The 24,744-nt window shown below is 45.7% G+C and overlaps 1 protein-coding gene across 2 annotated transcripts in view; it reads right to left on the bottom strand.

Moving 5' to 3' along the window:
* Nucleotides 1–24,744, bottom strand: part of LOC132383072 (GTP-binding protein Rhes-like) — a 46,963-nt gene that overhangs the window by 20,957 nt on the left and 1,262 nt on the right. The window lies entirely within an intron of this gene.

Here is a 24,744-nt window from a genome sequence, read left to right as displayed (position 1 = left end):
TTTGTAACTATTTAGTGGGGTCCTTTTTTTTAGTCTCCTTTCCTTGTTTTAGAAAGACAAGGAATCTGCATGCAGTTATTTTTTTAAAAACAGCTAGACCATTTTCCTTTCAAAATGAATCATTCCCATTTGTTTGCATTACATTTCATTCACAGCTATTATCCTATTTCACTAATTGGTCCGTGAACTCGGGGTCGGCTGAATGTTTGTGTGTGTGTGTGTGTGTGTGTGTGTGTGTGTGGGGGGGGGGGGGGAGGAGAGCTAATGGTCACACTACCAATCTTCTCACTGTGACCTGCACTACTGATCCCAGAGCAACAGGCTTGCGTCCAACTGTGGTGCCAAGGGTGACATTAATTCAAGGGGGAATACCAGCAGCATGACCACATTCTCCTCTGGAGGCCTTAGTTCCAAGCACATTTGGCAGGGGCCCCGCGGTGTAATGGACTGGACTCTGAGTCCAAAACTCCAGCTTGAAATCTCAACCTTCCTGCTCTTCTGGCATTTTGTGACAGTGGGACTTTGGGCAAGAGTCAAAGGGATGGGGATGTTCAAGATAGGCACATCGATGAAAGAAAAATGGAGGCTATGTGGGATTGATTGATCTTGGAGTAAATTCAAAGTTTGGCACAACATTGTGGGCCTAAAGGCCTATAATACGCTCTACTAGTCCTTGTTTTATGTTCTAATTCACGATTGGCTGTTTACTGAAGGTATGTGAAGGTGTACCTAGCAGAGTTGGTGAAGGAGAACCAGTAGATGTGATTTATTTAGATTTTCAGAACTGTTTTGGTAACATCTGACACAGGGTTGGACAAGAAGGTTGGAGAGATGCAAGTCAAGGACTGGTTAATGGACAGAAAACAAAGATTGGGAATAAAAAGGATCTTTAAAGAACACATTTTGTTACAATCAATGTCAATGATTCAGCTGAGCAGACCTTTTGAGGTATTGCCAACTTAGATGCAGTGATACAAATTCACTGATGACACAACGGGTATTGGCCGAATCTCAGATGGCGACAAGGAGGCATACAAGGAGGTAGATCAGCTGTTTGAGTGGCGTCACAGCAGCAACCTTGCGCTCCGCATCAGCAAGACCAAAGAAATAATTGTGGAGTTCAGAAGGAGAAGTCAGGAGAACAAAAAGTAGTGGATATGGCCCAGTCCATCACAGGCAAATCCTCCCTGGCTTTGAGCACTTCTACCATAGGAAAGCAGTATCCATCTTCAGGGACTCCCACCACCCAGGTCATGCTCTCTTCTCGCTGATGCCATCAAGAAGGTACAGAAGCCTCAGGCCCCGCACTACCAGGTTCACTAACAATTATTACCTCTCAGCAATAAGGTTCTTGAACCAAATGGGATTGCTTCACTCAACTTCACTTGCCCCATCACTGAAAGGTTCCCATTACCTATGGACTCACTTTCATTGACTCTTCATGCCATGTACTCGATGTTTATTGCTTATTTATTTATTTTTATAAATATTATTTATATTTTCTGTCTCTTTGTATTTGCAGTTTGTCATCCTCTGCCACTGGTTGATTACCGGCCAGCCCTGTTGGGTACGGCTTTTCATTGATTCTATTCTGTTTCTCGTATTTATCGTGACTGCCCGTGAGAAAATAAATCTCAGGGGTGCATGTGTATAAATAAATTTATTTTAACTTTGAATTTTGGACCAGTTGTTGCTGGGGGGGAGGGATTAGCAGTGGAAAGTCAAGTCAAGTCAAGTCAAATTTATTGTCATTTCGACCAGTTCATAAACTGCTGATACAGTACACAGTAAAAACGAAACAACATTCCTCCAGGACCCTGGTCCTACATGAAACAACACAAACTACACTAGACTATGTGAGACAGCGCAAGGCTACACTACACTACATAAAAACAACATAAAAACTACAATAGACTACAGACCTGCACAGGACTACATAAAGTGCACAAAACAGTGCAGGGCAGTACAGTAATTAATAACCAAGACAATAGGCAAATTAGAGGACAAATTACAATATAATTATAAATGATGTAGATGTCAGTCTAGACTCTGAGTATTGAGGATTGAGGAGTGGCGAGTAGCTTTAAGTTCCTGGGCATTAATGTCTACGAGGATCTGTCCTGGGCCCTCCATATTGATGCATTCATGAAGGCTTGCCAGCGGCTATACTTTATTAAAAGTTTGAGATTTGGTACGTCACTGGCAAAGTTCTACAGGTGTGCCAGGGAGAGCATTCTGACTGGCCGCATCTCCGCCTAGTATAGAGGCTGCAGTGTGCAGGATCAGAAGAGACCACAGAGGGTTAAAGTCTCAGGGAGAACTTTCCCTTCCACTGAGGACATCCTCAAAAAGCGCTGCCTCAAGAAATTGCCATCCATCATTAATGACCCTCACCATTAGGACATGGCCTCTCCTCAGGTTTGCAATATTTATTTATTTTCTATTTTTATTTTGTAACTTACAGTAATTTTTATGCTCGGCTCTGCTGCCATGAAGTAATTACTTCCACAGTTTATGTCAGTGGTAATAAACCCGATTCTGATGAAGTGAGATTGCAGGCGGTGATGAAGATGAGAAGAGGATTCAAGAGGATATAGACAGCCGAGTTAATAGGCAACAACGTGGCAGACAATAGTAATGTGGCAAAAACGTGAGCTTATCCACTTTAATCCTCCAGGAGGACCACTATCTTGTCTTAGGGTTTGGGAGAGCATGCCTCAGCAACCCAGAGAGCTACGTTGGCTGGAGTCAGGGCTTTAGGCTTTGGCTCTTGGTTGGGTCACCCATCCCAAACAGGTCAAAGGCTAGAGGCCAGACAAAGAGTGGTCCACCAGTCCTCCAGGTTCAGGGGTTCAGCTCAGGGCTAACAACCCTGACTCATAAAACAAAATTGTTACGGAAACAGCGATGAAGAATCCTCCTACACCTGAGCGTGACGGTATTCCTGAGTCTCCACCCGGGACTGGCATGACTGACGGGAGTGAAAACTAAGTTACTGGTACAATGAGGGAAGCCCAGAACACCACCAGAGATGGAGGACCTTTCTTGCTGTCCTAAACGCCAGTGGTGTAACAGTAGAGAGAATCCCTTTTGTTAGGAAATAAAAGCAGAAAGGCAGAGTATTTGTTAAAATGGTGAGAGAGTGGAAAATATTGATGTTCAAAAGGACTCCTGTATGTACACAGCTGACTGAAAGATTGACGTAAATCAGGCATGAGAGCTACAAGAAGATATGAGGCTTAGGTCTTTTCCCCAGAGCAGAAACGGCAACTACAAGGGGGCATCATTTTAAATTGATTGGAGGAAAGCAGAGGTATGTTTTTTTAATACAGAGTGTGCTGGGTGTGTGGAAAACTCTGCCGGGGTGGAATTGGACCAGATACATTATCTACAAGACATCAGACTCAGTGGAGGGTTATGTAGGAGGGAAGGGTCAGATTCATCTTAGAGTTAGTTAAATGGTCGCCCTTCATGGGCTGAAGGGCCTGTACTGTGCCGTAGTGTTCAATGTTCTATGAATGAAAGGCAAAGCAGACACAATGGGCTAACTTTCTTCCTATATCTTATGGCTCTATCTTACGGTCTAATATGTTTCAGGGACTTTAGAAGGCAGAAGTTATCGTGGCCTTTATTGCAAGAGGATTTGAATCTTGGAGTAAAGCTCTTTCATTACAAATTTGTATGGCCTTGGTAAGACTGCCCTCGGAGTTCTGCGTATAATTTTCATTCCATTCCTAAAGGAAAGCGTGCTTGCTGCAAGGCAGAGTGCAGCGAATATTCAGCAGACTGACTCTCGGGATGGCAGCCGTGGCCGTGTGAGGAGTGAACGTGGTGACTCAGCCTGGGATCTCTGGAGGTTAGGAAAATGAGCAATGACCAGTGAAACGTGTAAAATCCTGAGCCAGTTTGACAGGTGATATTCCTTCGAACAGAGAACTGAAACGAGAAGAACTTCCTTTTCACCAGGATGGCTGGTCTTCACAATTCTTTACACAATTCTGTTCTGTTTTATTCAGGACAGAAGTCGATAGATTTCAGGATCTATCACGAGAAATGGGGAAAATCAACCAATTAATTTATTAATTAATTAGCCAAGCTACCTATTTATCTACATACTTAGCAACACAATATGGAGGAGGCCCTTCTGGCCCTTTGAGCCACGTTGCCCCCAGCAACCCCCCCCCCCGGCAACCCTGATTAACCCTCACCTAACCACAGGACAATTTACAACCACCTGTTAACCTACCCGGTACATCTTTGGTCTGTGGGATGAACCAGAGCACCCGGAGAAAAGCCCACACATTCCGCAGGGAGGACGTACAGAGACTCCTTACAGATGGCCCTGGAATTGAACTCTGAACTCCAACGCCCTGCGCTGTAATAGCACACTGCTAACCACTCTGCTACCGTGGTGCCGAGGCAGAAAATCAGCCATGATCACGTTGAGCAGAAGAGACTTGATGGACTGAATGGCCTGCTGCTGCCTCCTAAGACTTAGGCTGTCATGTTCTCATTCAGGAAGAGGAATAGAGAGGTAGGGTTTACGCATTCATGGAATGATCAATATTCTGATGGCAGAGGGGAGAACTAGTTCCTAAAGTGCTGAGTGAGGGTCTTCAGGCCCCTGTACCTCCTCTCTGATGGTAGTAATGAGAAGAGGGCATGTCCTTGGTGGTGAGGGTCCTTAATAATGGAGCGGTGGAGGCTGAGGGAAGATCTGATTATGAGAGGCATAGATAGAGTAGACAGGGAGTTTCCCTAGGGTTGAGATGTCGAATACCAGAGGGTCTACATTTAAGTTCAAAGGAGAGGTGAGAGGCAAGCTTTTTTTTTGCTCAGAATGGTGGGTGTCTGGAATGAGCAGCCTGGGGTGGGTGGCAGAGGCAGGAACACTGCAGGCTTTCAAGAGACGTCTTGATAGGCACATGAACGTAAGGAAGATGGAAGGATAAGGACATTGTGTAGGCAGAGGGGGTTAGTTTAGTTGGCCATTTGATTACCAATTTCATTGGCTCAGCACAACATTGTGCGCTGATTGGCCTGATTCTATACTGTTCTATGTTCCACGTGAGAAGGCAGAGATTTGAGGGGCTTTTTTTTTCACACAAAGGCTGGCATGGATGTTGAATGAGCTGCCGGGGGAAGTGGTTGAGGCAGATACAATAACAACATTTAGAAGACAATTGGACAAATACACAGATAAGAGAGGGTTTGAAGGGATAGACTAAAGGCTGGCAAGTGGGACGAGCTTGCATGGGCTATCATGGTTGGTATGGACCAGATGAGCAAAAGGGCCTGTCTTGGTGCTCTATAACTCTGTTAAAGCTTTCTGCGTGTCCTTTCTTGTTGCCCATTGGCGGTTTGGGGTTCCAGGTGGGCAAGGTGCTGGGTTTTTGTGCGCGGGAGAGGTCCAATGTTCTTGCTGGTTTTCTGTGTGGGCGACCTTGTCAGTTTTTGCACGTGGAAGAGGGAAGCTGGGGGGCTTGATGTTGTCGATTTTTTTTGCGAGGAGGGGTTAGGGCTTGGTGACCACCATCTTCTAGGTGTTTGATCTGTTGATTTTTGTGCGAGGGAGGGGTTAGAAGGTTTGGGGTTTAGTGTCCCAGCTGTTTTCTGTTAAGGCGATTTGTTAGTTTTATTGTGCGGGGGAGGGGGGTGATGTCTTTTATTTCAATGACTTAAATGTTTTTCTATATTTCATGGCTATCTGGAGAAGACGAATATCAGAGTTATATCATACATGCATAATTTGACAATAAAATTAACCTTTGATCCTTGAAGTTTTTCTCTGACCCATAGTTATCCCATTCTGTAAGTTTCAGCACTCTAAAGAAATCATTAGGCAGATCTGCAGCTGTAGATCGACTGTGGCCTGTCCCCAAATCTTGCTTTTGCATTCAGCATGCTCTTGCTTTGAGAGGCCAGGTCTCAGGACCTCAGTGTGTGCAATGCAACTTCGAGCAACGCAATGACGCTCCCTGGGGCCACGTTCTCAGAGTGAGCTTACTGACCTGCGAGGCCCTGTCCCTAGACTCCTCAGCTGCCATTGACCTCAGACGTCTTTGATAAGTCTCGCGGGACCCGAGAGCAGCAAGGTTCAAAACCAGAGAAATCGCCGAGTTCAGGGAGAGAGAACGGCAAATTTCACCTTGGCTGGAATTTTGCTTTGTCGACTATGGGAAGGAAAGGAATTGGCAGAGATGGAGGTACAGATGGTCTTAATTTTAGAGACAAATAATTTCTAGCACTGCAATATTTTAATAATGGCAACATTTTCCCACACTGCTCATGGTCAGAATCTACTTCAATGAAGTTATGATTCATTCCTGTGATGAGCATCGGTACTTTGTAGCTTTCTGCTGCTGCTGAGGACCTTCTGGTGGTGCCCCTGTGGCAGATATCAGATCTCCAGCTGAATGAGGTTGGGACTGGGACATCATCCTGCTGTGGCAGCTGACACCCTGAACCAGTCTGCACTGTGTTAAGGGAGTATTGCAAAACCCTCTGCAGAGGAGAGCATATGGCTTCCAGAGAGGAGATCACACCCTCTTGGGCTTCCCATGCTTCCCACACCACTCCCCACCCCCAGGGAAGGCTGGAGATGGTCTCCACATTATTCCTAGTCATCTTCGGTTGGGAGAGTTGGCCTGATGAAAGCTCAGCAGATCTCTGTTCTCCAGGGCTGTACAGCTGGTGATCCTCTCTCCAGGAAGACCTCCCACACCGGTTCCCCCTGGCTCCTGCCACACGACAGGCCACAGGAATGGCACCTTGCTCAGCCTCGACAAATTGGGGCAGCCTGATAGTGCGGCGGTGCCATCAATCAGGGTTCGATTCCCGCTACGGTCCGTGAGGAGATTGTACAGTCCACCTCCCAGTGACTGCCTAGTCCCACATTCCAAAGACATACGGATTACGCCTGAAGGCGGAGCAGAGTGATGATGGCGCCAAACGGCGACTCCTTTCCTCGCATCTTCGGAAATCTTCTGTTTCTATCTTTGGTATCTCTTTTTTCCCCTTTTCAGGGTTCTTTTGAAGACCCTGACCTGGAGTTACACTCTGACTTCAGGTCTTTGTGGGAATGGGCCAAGGACGCGGCCTAGAAGACTAGCGCGTCTTCAGGGCGCTGGATTTTTCGTGGGGCTGCAGGCGGGTGGATTCAAGGCCAGTGCCGCTGACTGATGCGTTGCGGGAGAACAAGGAAGATCGGGAGCAGTGGGTTTGCTGTTGGCTCCGGGGACACCTCTTTTTCCCTTAGTAAGGAGAGAGAGAGAGAGAGAGAGAGTCTGTGGTATGTTGAATTATCGGGCGATCGAGTAGTCTTTGGGGTTTTGCAAGTCTGTGTCTCTAGTGATGCTTTGCTGTACGTTTTAAGGTTTGGTGGAGGGCACCGATGATTTTTTGCCGCTTGTGCGTGGGAGGGGAAACTGGGGGGTTTTAACTGTCATTCATTCTTTGGGGCGCTCCTCTGTTTTCATGGATGTTTGTGAAGAAAAAGAATTTCAGGATGTATATTGTATACATTTCTCTGACATTAAATGTACCTTTGAAACGATCATTGTGAACATGCTACGTTGGCGCCTGATGTATAGCAATACTTGCGAGGATGCCCCCAACACTTTAATTGTTGACACAAACAACACATTTCACTGTATGTTTCAATGTAGATTTGACAAATAAAGCTAATCTAATCCTTTATTTTCCTTTCAAGTTGGTCCAAGGAGCCTTTATCCATGCTGCGTTGCTCTCTGAGCTAAGCTTGACAAGTCTTGTGAGGTGACAGTGCTCACTGCCCCGGGATTTTCCAATAATTGTTTGGGAAAAATGCTAGAGTAAAGGGAAGAGGAGGACAATCTGAGATGTGTTACGGAGAGCCTACTTCAGGGTTGTTGGATATGGTTCTGGGGAATAGTGCAGTTCATCAACTTTGGAAGAACACAACTAGAACCAGGGCCATTTGCAACACATGGTTTGGATTCACTGTGGAGGCTAATGGGTAAACATCAATAGTCGAACTTCAAACTAGAGGAGGACTAACATCAATAGATTAGGAAAAGTCATGGCCTGACCACTTGCTGGAGTATGGGAGGAGGTACATGGGTCTGAAGGCACACACTCAACATTTTAGGATAAACAACTTCTCCTCTGCCATCAGATTTCTGAATGGATAATAACCCCATGTACACTCCCTCATTCTTTGTTTTATTTTCTTTTTCTGGCTCTCAGTTTGCACTAGTTATTTTCAAATTTAAGGGGCAGGTTGTAACACCTGCTTAACCCCTCCCCGATGAGGGTCACGAGAAGCCATGGGAGCAGGTGGTGAACAGTCATATGAGCAGCCGGTGCACATCACAAGTCCGGGTTGTGCAACCACTCACACCAGGCAGACAGTCTCTGAAGAGAATTGATAACGGCTGGGGTCACCCATCTTGTAAAGACACTGCCCAGAAGAAGGCAATGGCAAACCACTTCCGTAGAAAAATTTGCCAAGAACAATCACGGTCATTGAAAGACTATGATTGCCCAGGTCATATGACATGGCACACAATGATGATGTCATATGACATGGCACATATTGATGATGATATATATATATATATATATATAGATAACATCATTGTAATTTATAGTTTTTTAGTACTATGTATTGCCAGAAAACAACAAATTTCATAACATATGCCATGCATGATATTAATATGATATGATTCTGATTCTAAATGTAGTAAAGACTCATTAGGTAGCCCAGAGATGCCCTGTTACTCATTCTGGTGAACCTTTTCTACATTTCTTTTATGCTATGTGTTTCCTTTCTTAATAAGAAGACACTTTACTCTATCAAGATCCCTGGAATGGGAGGAATATCTTACACGGAGAGATTATGACAAGTAGACTTGTGTTCCCCAGAGTTGAGAAGAATGGGAGAGGATTCCTGAAAGGTAAATCATTCTGGTAAGACTAGATGGACTGCTTTCCCTGGCTGGGGGGGGGGATTAGAATGAGGGGTTGTAGTTTAAAAGTTCAAACTAAATTTACCTTCAAAGGACATGTATGTCATCTTATCTTCCCTTGAGATTCAAAACAATAGGTAGGTCATTTAATGTCAGAGAAATGTATACAATATACATCCTGAAATTCTTTGGAAGCAGGGTAAGACATTCAGGACTGAAGTAGGGTGAAATATGTTTACCACAAGGACGGTGGATCTATATAACTCCCCCCTGCCTACTACAGATATCTGTGGAGGAAGGTAATTTAAGACAGATGGAGATGGATTTCTAGACACAACATTTATGGGGAGGGAGCAGGAATTATTGAGATGGATATTCAGCCATGACCTTGCGGAATGGAGCCTGGGCTTGTAAGCCGGACTGGCCTACTCCTGCTGTTCTCTAGGTTTCTGAGAGAGAGAATAAAGACGGACTGATAGTTAAAGTAAAGAAGATTGCGAGAAAAGACTCGTCAATAGTAAACGGGTCGGCACAGATTGGGAATAAAGATGATTTGTGCTTGGAGCCAAAAGGCGGCAGAGGAGTACGAAGTGAGCATTCATTTAGCCTTCCCTTTATTCTCCCTTCTCTCTCCAGCAAACCACCCCCCAGTTTACCACAACCAGTCTAATTCTCAGTTATTCATCGCCCATGCCCAACGCACAACACCTTTTCCTTCTCTTTGACCATCTTCTCCACTCACTTGTCTTCAGTGAAATAACACAACTGCTGAAGTCTGAGTGGGAGAGGAGGCCAATAGAGATTGTGGAAGTGGAAATTGAGGAGGTAGAACCTGAAAGACTGGTAACACTTCAACATCTGATTCCGCTGGGATGTGGCCCGTGTTGCTAAGGGCGATGGGCGCAGTCTGTGATAGGGTGGACATATAGCAAGGCCTCACGGAGTCTGCCACATAAGTTCCAGGCTGTCAAATTAACCTAAAATTTAAACTAATAAGAGAGGCCACATAGACTTGTTTAAGACACATTGCTAGAATTTTGTGATGAGGTAACACAATAAGTTAATGAAAGGAACAAGGACGTTACGGGTACCATACCGTGCAAAGGCTTTAGGCAGATATAGATAGCTAGGGTACCTAAGACTTTGGCACAGTACTGTAGTAATTTTATGTATTGCACTGTTCTACTGCTGCAAAAAAGCAAATTTCATGTCACGTGAGTGATGATAAACCTGATTCTGATTTGGGTCTCTGTTGTGGACTGAGAGTGGGAAGGGGGCAGGGAGAGGGGAATCATGGTTGGGAAAAGGGAACGGGCAGGAAGCATCAGAGAGACATTCTGTAACAATCAATAAGCCAGTTTGGAATCAAATGACCTTGTCTGGTGTCTCAGGGTGTGTCTGCACCTGCATCATTCCTTGCCCCTGGCACTCCTTCTCTGCCACCGGTCCCACACCCCTCCCACAGCACTCCACCCTCACCATTCCCAATATCCTTTGCTCCCGCCAGATTTACAAACTCGCTCTCCGCTCGACAATGACAAATATAGAACTGTGCAAAAGTCCTAGGCACCCTAGCTATATATACAACACAGAAATCTGATCAGCAAAACTAAAGTCCATGGAATTAGAGTGAGCAAAAACCTGGACAGGGCAGAGAGTGGAGGTAATTAGCGTTTTTCAATCTGGTGACCACTAGACAGTTGCGTTCTGTTGGGGTCTATGCTTCCGTGCCTAGTACGTGGATGTAGAAGGCAAAGTTTCTAAACTTGTGGCACGTCCAACACTTGGAACTGCGGTAAAGATGGTAAGAGGTTAGAGAGGAATTGAGGCTGGCTGAATGGGAAGCTGGAAGGCAGAGGAAATTTAATAAAGCAAAGTGTAAAAGAGGTCAACCATTGAGTACATCTACACGAAACTCTGTTGTAGGAAAGCAGCATCCACCATCAAAGATTCTCTCCACCCAGGCCATGCTCTTTTCTCACTGCTGCCATCGGGTAGAAGGTACAAATACCTCAGGACTCACACCACCAGGTTCAAGAATGTTTACTGCCCCTCCACCATCTTGAACAGAAGAGAATAACTACACTCATCTATTGAGACGTTCCCACAACCAATGATCTCACTTTAAGGACTTTATCTTGTTATTTCATGCTCTCGTTATTTATTGCTATTTATTTATATTTGCATTTGTGCAGTTTGTTGTCTTCTGCACTCTGGTTGATCTTTCACTGATCCTGTTTACAGTTACTATTCTATAGGCTTGCTGAGTATGCCCGCAGGAAAAAGAATCTCAGGGTTGTATGTGGTGACATGTATGTACGATAATAAAATTTACTTTGAACTTTGGCAAACAAAACAAAGAGAGACGATCTCGGCTAAATGGCAGAAATTCCACCCAGGGTGCAGGAACAGGTGGACCTGGATACACATGGGTTTAGATCGTTGAGACAGCAGAGCATGTTGAGGAAGTGCTTAGTTAATCGAATGAGACCCTGAGATTGATAACTAGGAGCAGAGGAGTTACTTCAATCCTGCAAACAACAATGGTTACACCACCAACTGGAGCCTAGTGTCCACTTTTATCTATTGCATTTTAGGAAGGTTGCCAAGGTTCCAGATTCAAAGTAAATTTGTTATCAAAGTATGCATGCAGTGTACAGCCCTGAGATTTGTCTTCCCACAGTCACAAAACAAAGAAGAACATTGGAAGCGGACCGTTCGAAGAAACACATCAAACGTCAAAACCCCCTCCCCATAACACACAAAAATATAGTGCAAAGGGCAGCAAAAAAAAGAACAAAAACGCAGATCACAAAACACAAAATCAAAAGGCATATTTCAGTACAGAGGTCCCCATCTGCAGCCTGGCCCGATTCAAAAATCACCCAAAATTAGTAAGAACAAAGAGCGACCAAAACTAGAACGCATCATCAACCGGTGGGTCCAAATCTACCATTCATGTTGACAAGCCTTGCTATGACACCACTGTAGCAAACTTTTCAGGGATGAGGGACCTTGGCTACAAAGAGAAGCTGGGGTTGAGTAACAAAGGTAAGATACAGCAGAGATGAATATCATTGTTGGCTTATGGAAAGAACCCAGATGTTTCCAGTACGAATGGTTCAAGGACGGGGCGCCTTGATTTAAGGTTTTGTAAAACTAACACGGAGAGGTTCTTTTTTTACTGAATGCAGAAAATGAGATCCAGAATTTGCAGATGATGGGATAATGGAAACTGAATTGGTGTCTTCAAAAGGAACTTGAGAGAAAATAATTTTCAGGGGAATAGGAAAGTGGGCCAGCTGAGAGTGCTCGACTTGGTGCTGGCAAAGACTTGATGGGCTGAATGGCCTCTTCCTGGGCTGTAATAGTTCACTGACAGTATGCGACTCAGCAGTTGTCGGAGGGGAACCGTGTCACAGAATGTAATGTCAATAGGCAGTGGCTGAGGCTCTGATCTGAGGAAGTACCAGGACTCCATTTTATTTTGCCTGGCATTCTGATAGGGGTCCTGCTGAAAGCAGCTCACGTCAACAGTCGTCGCCTGACCTCATGGTCAGAAATTAATGTGTTCCGATGAACTCTGGCTAAAGACTTCCTGCAGGCCCCCCGGCGTCCTCTGCAAAACCTATTTCACCACTCGTCCATGAACCTTTGACCTGCCTTTGTCCAAAGCAACTCCATCCCATAGCATTTTTATAAGTTCTGTCCTTAGCCCAAAATGATTTCCAAAACCACTGTCACGGCCAAGAAGAAAAGATTAATCAACAGTGAAGTTTACTAGTGTCAGTCTACTGTAAGGCTTTGCCTATCCTCGTACCCCCGCGCAATGCTCCCAGTGACTACAGCAGGGGGCGCTGTAGGTGGCTCTGGACGCTGACAATGAGCAGCTGGAGCCCAGAAGCTCAGTGTTCTCTCACCATGAGTGGACACAGACTCGGTTCTCCTAGCCAACAGGGCCTTTAAAGATTAAAGACTAGCTTTAAAAGTTTAGCCTTATTGGTCGCGTGTACGTTGATTGAAACATACAGTGAAATGTGTCATGTGCTGGGCAGCCCGCAAATGTTGCCATGCCTCGATCTAGCATGCCCGCAAGTCGCTAGCCTTGGAACGTGGAGTACCTGGAGAAGACCTAAGCGGTCCTGGGAAGAATGTACAGACTCCTGAAAAACAGGGGCGGGAATTGAACTCTGCTCTGCGATGCTGGCACCGTAATAGCCTTACACAAAGCTAGATAGATATCTGATGGATAGGGGAATCAAGGGATATGGGGACAAGGCAGGGTCTGGGTATTGATAGTGAATGATCAGCCATGATCTCAGAATGGCGGTGCAGACTCGAGGGGCCGAATGGTCTACTTCTGCACCTATTGTCTATTGTCTACACTACTTCTCTGTCCATGATAGACACGCTACAGCTGGTAGAGCTGTAGGAGGTGGAGGAGGTTGAGATAACAGCCAGTCCACCATCTCCCAAAAGCACTGTCATTGCCCCAGAGTGGAGGAGAGACTGCTGGCCCGCTCAAATCCAGAGGAAATTGTGCAGAAGTTGCAGAGAGTCTGCAGAGAGATATAAATAGGTTAAGTGAGTGGGCAAGGGTCTGGCAGCATAATGTTGGTAAATGTGAGATCATACAATTTGGAAGGAAAAATGGAAGATCAGATTATTATTTAAATGGTAAAAGATTGCAGCATGCTGCTGTGCAGAAGGACTTGGGAGTGCTTGTCCATGAATTACAAAAGGTTGGTTTGCAGGTGCAGCAGGCTATCAAGAAGGCAAATGGAACGTTGGCCTTCATTGCTAGAGGGATTGAATTTAAGAGCAGAGGTTATGCTGCAACTATACAGGGTACTGGTGAGGCTGCACCTGGAGTACCGCGTGCAGTTCTGGTCTCCTTATTTGAGGAACGATATACTGACTATGGCGGTGGTGCAGAGGAGGTTCACCAGGTTGATTTCAGAGATGAGGAGGTTGGACTGTGAGGAGAGATTGATCGTCTAGGACTGTACTCTCTGCTGGAATACAGAAAAATGAGAGGAGATCTTATAGAAACATATAAAATTATGCAAAGGATAGATGAGAGAGAAGCAGGAAAGTTCTTTCCACTGGTAGGTGATACTAGCACTAGGGTACATAGCCTTAAGATTCAGGGGAGTAGATTTAGGATGGAGATGAGGAGGAACTGCTTTTCCCAGAGGGTGGTGACTCTGTGGAATTCTCTGCCCAATGAAGCAGTGGAGGCTACTCAGTAAATATATTTAAGACAAGGCTGGATAGATTTTTGCATAGTAGGGGAATTAAGGGTTATGGGGAAAAGGCAGGTAGGTGGAGATGAGTCCATGGCCAGATCAGCCATGATCTTATTGAATAGTGGAGCAGGCTCGACGGGCCAGATGGCCGACTCCTGCCCCTATTTTTATGTTCTTTATGATATACTCATCCTGAGTTATAGCAACACAAGCCAAAGTCACTCAATGCAAGCTAAAAGATAGACTAATCATAAATACAAGAGATTCTCCAGAAGCTGGAAATTTTGAACAACACACACAAAATGTTAGAGGAACTCAGCAAGTGAGGAAGCATCTACGGAGGGGAATAAATAGTTGACATTTCAGGTCAAAATCCTTCATAAGGGCCTGAAGAAGGATCTCGCACTGAAATGTTGACTGTTTATTCATTACCATAAATGCTGCCTGACTTGTTATCTATAACTATGATTTGTTATCGGAGTTGCCATCTATGATACACAGCCAACAGAAGGAGTTCTGCAGATTGAGAGGGGCTCAGTTGGAATGTTCGTAAAGATTCACTGATCACACGGTTTAGTCCAGGGCTCCATTACGAGGCACATGGAGCAAATTATGGTTGCAAGGCAAGAACAGAGATGAACAGATAAGATCTTGGCAGAAGGACATAAAATAAATTAACATGCTGATTAGAATTCTCAAAAAGACAATAATATTAACACAGCAAAGGAAAGCAATACACCTATGGAAGCAAATAGCAGGCCAAAATTGATTATCAAACAACCTCAGAGACTGATTGAGAGTTGATGAGTGAATAAGGGACTGTATTTACCCATTGCAATTGAAGTTAATGTAAATATCTTTGTTGGAAAGTATTACTGTTTCCTGCAAGTTTATGAGGACATAATATTTTGTTTGTTTTCTTTAAAAGGGGGGTGTGTATATAATAAAGAACTGCAGTTCCCACTGTGCAATGCAGGTAGTTTACCTGGAACTGGAAGTGATGCTGGTGAGCACGTTGCACACGCTTGTGTTGAGCTGAAGCCATGAGCTGCTTGTATGCAATTGTGTGGAGCTAGAGCCATTATTGTTAATAAGTACGTGTCCATATTAAAACCCATGCTAAGTTTGTCTTTGATTAATAACAAACATAACACTGAGTTCCTGTAGTGTTTAAAGAGAATGGCTGTCCAAAGATGAAGCTTGGCCAGGTCCACCAGCGTGGAAAAGGAACTGGGCATCTTTAAACCTGATGCTCAGTATCTCTTGACTGAGATGTACACTATGATGCAAAGGTTTTAGGCACATGTATGTATAGCCAGGGTCCTTAAGACTTTTGCACAGTACTGTATTTGTCAATATGGAGTAGACAGCAAGTTTGCAAAACTCGCAGGAGCAAAGGATGCTGGGGACAGCAAGGGTGGAGCACTATGGGAGGGGTGTGGGTCAGGTGGCAGAGAAGGAATGCCAGGGATGGGGGGTGGCACAGGTGCAGACACACCCAGTCCTGAGACATCAGGCAAGGTCATTGAGTTCCAAACAACTGGTTTATTGATCATTACAGAAAGTCTCTCTGGTGCTTCCTACACCCTCCCCTCTCCCTTCTCCTTTCCCCAACCGTGATTCCCCTCTCCGTTCCCTTACACTCTCAGTCCACAATGGAGACCCATATCAGAATCAGGTTTATCATCACTCAGATATGCCATGAAATTTGTTTTTCTTTCCCCTGTGGCAGCAGTACAGTGCAATACATAAAATATCACAGTATTGTGCAAAAGTCTTAGGCACTATCTCTGTGTGTGTGTGTGTGTGTGTGTGTGTGTGTCCCTAAGACATTTGCACAGTACTGTATATGAGGTAATTCTTACCCTCAGCCATTAGGCTCCATGATAAGTCAACCGATCGTCCAGGAAGTGATGATCCCCCCCCCCCCCCACCGCAAGACTGTTTCTAACCTCCGTTTACCAGAGCTCTGTTCAAGCTCTGTTTACCACACCGTGCTATCGCAGACACCCTGTACAACACTACCAGCACTTCTTATCTGGGCGGTATGAATGTGCACCCATTCCTGTACAATATCACAGTCATTCTTGCACTATCATTTTATCAGAGTGAACTTGGAAATCTTGTAATCTTTGACTTGTGAATCTTGTGCAACTTATGTTTAAGGTAACTTTTTTAAAAATTCTTTCTTCTCTTCTAATATTCATATACCTGTGCTCTTATAATGCTACTGTGACACTGTAATTTCCTTTGGATCCAATAAAGTATCTACTTATCTATGTGTCTGAATTAATAAACAGCTGTTCTTGGTTCTTTAACCTAGAGTATCTACAATTGAAACAATACAGGTGAGACAAGGGAGTGCAACGTCTTTAACATGGTTGCTCCCTGGTGTCCCCCAGTCTTCACTCATCCATGTATAAGTACAGTGAGCAGGTTGAAATTCATTCTCAGATCAGAGTGTCACTGGAGTTTATGTTGGAGATGGTAGGGGTCGGGTTAAGTGCAATCTCTGAGATTCAGATCCATTTTCAAAATGCCATTGACACTTCTGTGACATTTAAGAGTGTAATAGTTGAAGTGCGACATTTCCAAAACAGAGGCTACGTACACAATAGTGAACTTTAAGCTAAGCCAGGACTCTGAAAGCGGGAGCAGGGAAAGCGATGAAGGAAAATGCACACTGCCCAGAAGGGGGTGATGCTCGTACTGTGATCATATTGACTGGGAGGAGGGAGGGGGAAGAGGCTTGAGGGGCTAGGTAGCATGCTATTTTCTTGCAGGCACCCTAAATGGAGTCCCCATTCTCCACCACATAGGCTTCATCACTGTCTGCAGTCAACCTTACACCACAGCCATCACCAATGCTGCCTCAGCCCACTTGTGAAATTTGGTGATCAAACTGAAGTTACGTCTTGCACATCTAACTGTGAGTGTCTGCCCATATGCTCGGCTTGCCTCAGAGTTACTTTTCCTCAAGGCAGGTGATCGTGGCAGAACTGACGTTCCTTGGGAAGACCAGATTGAGAAGGTTATTGGAGCGTAAGAAGGCCAACCACCAGGAGCTAGTAGAGCAGTGCCAGAGACAGGGGTGGAGGGCACGATGTGAGCCTATGGAGGTGGGATGTAAAGGTTTTGCTGGCTGCTCGCTGTGCTGAACCCACTCTCTCCTTGGCATTATGGATCTGCAAAGAAAAGAGCCACCAGGACCATCACAGAGGCTGTTGAGCGAGTCTCCAAATGGCTGTGGGTCAAGAGGTGTGACCCTGTGGACCAATGCTTCTGGAATACAAGCCAGGGCCTGGTCAACCCTGGCTGGGTCGCCTGGACGAGAGTGTCTGATGTTGAAGGACCCGGAGACACCCGATTACTGCAGGTCACTGTTGATTCATCCCAGCACTTCCCAAAATGTATCTCAGCATCAGTCATCATGGCCTGCACTGTTCTGTACTCTATATAGCATCATTCCTGTGACTATAAGCCTGTGCGTGCACCCAGTCCAGTATCAGTTTAAGAATTCTCATTCCTTATGTCCAAATTTGACACGGACAACTTGCATTCCTTTCTCTCTAACCTGTTCCAGATCCAGAGCTCTGTAAGAATCGAGCAGTCCACCCAGTCTGCTTCATTTTGATTTGCTCTCCCATCAGCAGCGTTGCTTTTCGCTGCCAATGCCCAATTATGAATTCTCTCCTCTTTTATCTCAAAAACTCACGGTCTCTGCGGTGTGAATTTCCTCCTTCTATAGACACCATTGAGTATCAGATGTCAATTCCACCCGTGGCTTGTGCCCAGCCTGCAGGACTAAGGGAAAGGTGCACAGTGAACGGCAGACCCCTAATGCAGAGATGGGGTCCAAATCCAGGGGGCTGCCCAGCTTGGCAGGGGGAACAGAAGGCATATGACATGGTTGTTTGTATTGGTCAAATTCACGAGGCGGGAAGTTACGTTGCAGAACTCTGATTAGGCCGCAGTTAATTCTGAAGACCCTGTCAGGGGAAGGCTGTCAAGGCATTGGAGAGGGTGGATTTTGCAGACGGTACAAAGGGAGGAAATGGGGCTGGAAGTGTTGAGGAAGGAGGGAATCTGCAGAAAGGCTTAGAGAGATTAGGAGAATGAGCAAAGAAGTGGTGCATCAGAATCAGGTTGAATATCGCTGGCATTTGTCCTGATTTTCTTCATTTTGCAGCAGCAGTACATTGCAATACATATAGTACTGTGCAAAAGTCTCAGGCACATACTGTATACATAGCTGCGGTAACTACAAATTTTGCACAGTACTGCAGTAATTTTATGTATTGCACTGTGCTGCTGCAAAAAAACAAAAACAAATTTCATGACGTATGTGAGTGATGATAAACCTGATTCTGATCTGGGTCTCTGTTGTGGACAGAGTGGGAAGGGGGGCAGGGAGAGGGGAATCATGATTGGGAAAGGGGGAAGGGAGAGGGGAGGGATCAGGAAGCATCAGAGAGGCATCCTGTAATGATCAATAAACCAATTGTTTGGAATCAAATGACCTTGCCTGGTGTCTCAGTGCTGGGTGTGTCTGCATCCCCCCCCCCCACCCCCGTGCTACTCAGCAACAAACTCCCCCCACCGCCCGGGGAACTCCTTTACTAGCACCAGTCCTACACCTCTCCAGCGGCATTTCACCCTCGCCATTCCCAACATCGTTTGCTCCCGCCAGATTTAAAAGCTTGCTCTCCGCTCGACAATGATGTATACTGTACAGTGCAAAAGTCCTAGGCACCTTAGCTAATGTATGTGCTTAAGGCTTTTGCACAGTACTGTAGTCATTTTTAAAAACTATAAATTAAAATAAATTTTGGCACGTGGCCTAGCAGATAAGGCCTCGTAGTGAACTGAAGGTCACTGGTTCGATCCTCAGCTGAGGCAGCATGTTGTGTCCTTGAGCAAGGCACTTAACCACACATTGCTCTGCGATGACACGGGTGCCAAGCTGCTTGGGTCCTAGTGCCCTTCCCTTGGACAACATCGGTGGTGTGGAGAGGGGAGACTTGCAGCCTGGGCAACTGCCGGTCTCCCATACAACCCTGCCCAGGCCTGCGCCCTGGAAACTTTCCAAGGTGCAAATCCATAGTCTATCGAGACTAACGTTTGCCTATCTATATATGTAAAAATTACAATAAGAAATATATATTTTAAAAAATTAAGTAAGTAGCGCAAAAGGAGAGCAAAAAAAGAAGAGAAAATGGGACTACGTTGCTTACCCATGACTGTAACTGTGGGTTTCAGCTGAAGTAGTCCTAACTGGGAACTGAGCTGTATGCAAAGAGTCTAAGATAGAATATAGCATAGGGAAGTGCACAATCATGCACTTTGATAGAGGAATAAAGGCATAGGCTATTTTCTAAATGGGGAGAAAATTCAGAAATCGGTGCAGGATTCCCTGGAGGTTAGTTTGCAGGTTGAGTCGGTGGTGAGGAAAGCAAATGCAGTGTTAACTTTCATTTAGAGACGGCTAGGATATAAGGATGTGATCCTGAAGCTCTATAAGGTATTGGTCATACTGCATTCGGAGAACCGTGAGCATCTTTGGGACTTGTACCAGAGGAAGGATGCGCTGGCACTGGAGAAGGACAAGAGCAGGTTCACAGGAATGATTCTGGGAATGAAAGGTTTGAAGTATGAGGAGCATTTGATGACTCTGGGTATGGAATTTAGAAGAATGAGGGGGGGTCTCTTTTAAACTTTTTGACTATTGAAAGGCCTAGATAGAGTGGATGTGGAGAGGATGTTTTCTGTGGAATGGTGGATGCCTATTCTCCAGTGGTAGTGGGGGGGGGGGGGCAGGCAGATAGAATTGAAATGTTTAAGGGGTACATAAATATGCAGGAGAGATTAGTCTAATTAGGCATCATTAGCTTAACTTGGCCCAAAACCGAGGGCTAAAGGGCTTGTTCCTGTTCTGTGTTCTACCACCCAGCAGCCAAAAATAAAAAAAAATCTCAACAGTGGTAAACTCAGAAATAAGATGCATAGTTTTTTTTAACAAAAATTCGTAACAACATGAAACGATGACTGGAACATGCAGGGAGGCTTAGGAAAGAAGGGGAACTCACATTTCACTTTGCATTAAAATTGATTGCATTATGAAGTACTTATTAGAAAGATTGGCAATGCAAATACAGACAAAACTTGCATCTCATTAAAAGCTCATTAACACCATTTTAGGGTTTTAGTGATGAAAATGGTTTGTAAAGACTGAACTCTGTGTTAGGGCACTGGAACAGTTGCAACACTGACAGCGGCCATTCAGTCCACTGAAACTTCACAGTATTCCAGTAGGCAGGCGTACCCAACCATTTTTATTAACTGAAGGGTTTATGTACCCCAGCTTGGGAACCCTTGTGGTAGAGCAATCTCATCTTTCCACAGAGTTCTGTCAATTATTCCCTTGAAGATCTATCCAATTCCCTGTGAAAGTTCCAATCGTCAGATCAACTACTTTTTTATTAACTCCTTCCCACGCCTTCAGGCACATCGAGCAGCAGGACTTGGCATTTCTGCAGCATTTTGTCTGGTTTTTACGAGGCTGAGTTGCTAGCTCAACTCAGCACGGATGGCAGGTGTGCAGGGGGACGGTCAGATTCGAACCCGGGACCACCTGCCTCGAAGTCTGGTGTGGATGCTACTACGCCACCGGCCAGCTATATCAACTATAGGAATTATTAAAAAAAGCTGAAGGGTCTCGGCCCGAAACTTTGACTGCTTATAGGTGATGCCTGGCCTGCTGCGTTGTGCTGGATTTCCAGCATCAGCACAACCTCCTGTGCTGAAGCTTTTCCTTCCACTTTGAACCCGGGCAGAGATGCTGGAAACCTTGAGCAACACACACAAAATGCTCGGCAGGTCAGGCAGCATCCGCGGAGGTGAATAAACAGTCAATGTTTTAGTCTGAAACTCTTCATCAGAACCGGGAAGGAAAGGGGGAAGATGCCAGAATAAGGTGGGAGGGGGGGAAGCTGGCAGGTGATAGGTGAGCCCAGGTGAGGCGAAGATGGGTGGGTGGGGGGGGGGGATGAATTAAGATGCTGAGAGGTGATAGGGCAGAAGAGGGGAAGAGAAAAGGTGAGAAGGGAACCAGAATGGAAAATGGAGAAAGAGAGAGAGAGGTGGGGGAGAAACTACCACAAGTTAGAGAAATGGATGTTCGTGCCATCAGGTTGGAGGCTACCCAGATGAAATATGAGGGGTGGCTCCTCTACCCTGAGTGTGGCCTCGTAGACGTTTCTTTAGCCATACATTAATCTGCCTGCCCTTCTTCCTTCTGCTGTGGCTGGTTGGTGGCAGCAGGAGCATTGCAGAGCTTGATGCATTTTGAGATCCTAACTTTTACCTTCCGGCCAGCCCCAGAAGCTTCAACTGTAGTATTCTTAACCCTTGGACCCACTCTCCTTCCCCTCCAGACCATCCGGCATCCTCTCTGCCCCTTATCCCACAACCAGGGCAACAACCTGGCCAGCGAGGTGTCACTGCAACACCCTTTTACCCCTGACTGAGCAGTCTCCTATGCCCAGTGCATGTCTAATGTTCTCAGTTACCACCAGTCCTCCTCCTGCCCATGTACCCAATACCCCCCCACACACATTTACAATACCCCTCCCCCCACTTCCCCAGGATGTTTTCACTCCCACCACTTCCTCTTCCTACCCTTTCAGGCGATCACCACTTATTAACCCCAGCCCACCAAGGGTGTGGGGTGGCCATCCCTCGGAATATTCAGCCCCGAAAGACTCTCAGCTTCCACTAAGTTCTGCAGCGATCAGATCCCTCGCCCGAGCTCAGAAATCCTGACCTTGATCAGAAGGTGCTTCCTATACCAGTGGACTCCCGAGCATGAAGAATTTGTGAAGTTCTCACACATTGTGGGAACCGCAAAAAAAAAACAGGTTCTCATCTGTTCCACCAAGAAGGAGAAGAAAAGACTAACACCTTTTGCTAACACTTACTGAGTTGTTAGCATGATTGAATTAACCCTGTCTTTTATAAAATAAAAACTCAATATATCTCAAATAACCACATATGCCTCAAATCACCATAAATGGGCCATACCTCATGTAAACACATACATCTCAAATCACCATCAATGGCCTGGATCTCAAAAACCCACATGTATCTCAAATGACTATCAATGGGCCATATCTTAAGTAATGGTGAGTCGGAATTCAGGGAGGAGATAGAGAGCCTACTGATATGGTGTCATGACAACCATCTTTTCCTCAATGTCAGCAACACAAAAGAGATAGTCATTGACCTCAGGAAGGGAGGGCAGGGGTGCTGTGCACCTGCTCCTGTCTCCATCAACAGTGCTGACGTCGAGAGGATTGAGAGTTTTAAGTTCCTAGGACGTGAACATCAGCAGTAGCCTGTCCTGGACCAATCTTGTAGACGTCACAGTTAAGAAAGCTCAGCAGTGCTTCTACCCCAGGGGTTCCCAACCATTTATACACCATGGACCCTTACCATTAACCGAGAGAGGTCCGTGGACCCCAGGTTGGGAAGCCCTGATGTACTTCCTCAGGAAGCTAAAGGAATCCGACATGTCCTCTTTGACCCTCATCGTTTTTGAATAGATGCACCACAGAAAGCATCGCGTCCAGATGGATCACAGCTCGGTACGGCAGCTGCTGTGCCCTCGACTACAAGAAACCGCAGGGAATTGTGGGTACAGCTCAACACATCGTGGAAACCACCCTGGACTTGGTCTAAACCTGACCAGCTCAGTAAAGCATCCAACAATATCAAAAACCCCACCCACCCCAGATATTCTCCCACCGTCTGGCAGAAGATACAGAATTCTGAGAGTCCAAGGTCAAGTCTAACTCCTTATCCCACTGTAAAAAGACTATTGAACAGTCTCCTACTGCAATAAGATGGAACTCACTCTCTGCCTTGTCACGACCTTGCACCTTAATGTCTACCTGCACTGCACTTTCTCCATAACTGTTCTCATCGTTCTGACTGGACAGGGGCATACCTGTTATTATTCTACCTTGTAGTACCTCACTGCACTGTGCCGCTCTGTCTAAATGGTGTGCAAGACAAGTTTTTTCACTGTTAGTTGGTATATGTGACAATATTAAACCAATTCACCCATCTTGGTCAGGCTGCATCTGTGGAAGACGAGCGAAGGTAATACTTCATGTTTACTCACATCCTTTACCACTCTGTTCCACTTGTTCACAGCAATAGTCACCATATATTCATTTTCTTGTGGGCATACTCAATAAATCCAGGTGGCCTCCTCCTGCTCCTATTTAACAACACACACAAAATGCTGGAGGAACTCAGCAGGCCAGGCAGCATCTTTGGAAAAAAAGTACAGTCCACATTTCGGACTGAAACCCTTCGGCAGGACCTTTTTCCATAGATGCTGCCTGGCCGGCTGAGTTCCTCCAGCATTCTATGTGCTTTGCTCGGATTTCCAGCATCTTCAGATCTTCTCTTGTCCGTGCTCCCATTTCTTACGTTCTATGCCAACACCTCCCCTACTCCTCTGAGGATTGTGAGCTCCTGAGATCTCGAGAGCTTCGATCCTGGTCGGATCACCCACGGAGGTGAGGTCAAGAGGGGATTCCAGACAAGGAGTGATCCAACCAAGACCTCGGTGGTGGAGCTGGCAGGAGGTGATGGGTCCCCAGTCACCTTGTATTCCATGCCACGGAACCCTGACCCCCGAGCTGCCAGGGACTGCAAGGTGGCTGTCTACCAGCTTCCCCATGTTAAACAAAGTTATGCACAAGCCACTCCCCATTAAGAGACCAGTGATTCCCAACCTTTTTTACGTCATGAACCCTAACCATTAACCAAGGGGTGTGTGGACCCCAGTTTGGGAACCCCTGCCTTAGACCAACATCATACTCAACACAAGTCCACACCCTACCACTGATAAATAATGCCCATAATGATTTTATACATCACACCTCTATAAAGATCATCTCTGTCTCCTTCACCAAATTCCAACGCACGTTTGACATCTGTGCCCTTAAAGCTACATTGCGTTCACCATGGGCTAAAGTGCTGACTAGATTACACTGGAGGAGGCTTCTAAACTGCGTGCTGTCTGGAGGGGTCAGAAACAAACTACAACCACTTTGGATTTCCGCAGTTAACGGTGTGTGTCCATGCTACGTAAGTGAGGCCACCTTTACGGTTAGCTGATGGAAATCAGCTCTGTGTGTGTCTCCCTCCACGGACGCTGCCCGACGTGCTAAGTGTTTTCAGCGTTTTCGGTCTATACTTCAGATTTCCAGCATCTGCTGTATTTTGCTTGGTGTAATAATCCTGCCCAGCATTTTTAACTTGCCGACTATTGATTTAAAACGAGCTTGCGCCTGAGTGGACAGAGGAGAGCAACTGTTGAGCACCCATGTGCTAACCTCAGAAACAGTTAAGTTTTCCGTCGCCTTGAGTAAATGGGTCAGTAAATGGCAGATGCCGTACTGCGTGGCTGGATATTCACTAATTAATTTGGGAATGGTGAGTCAGAAGGGGGGGGGAGAGGCGGGGGGGGGGGGTGT

This window comes from Hypanus sabinus, chromosome 29, assembly GCF_030144855.1.
Source record: "Hypanus sabinus isolate sHypSab1 chromosome 29, sHypSab1.hap1, whole genome shotgun sequence".
Classification (NCBI taxonomy): Eukaryota; Metazoa; Chordata; class Chondrichthyes; order Myliobatiformes; family Dasyatidae; genus Hypanus; species Hypanus sabinus.
This window is presented reverse-complemented; position numbering and strand designations above follow the sequence as displayed.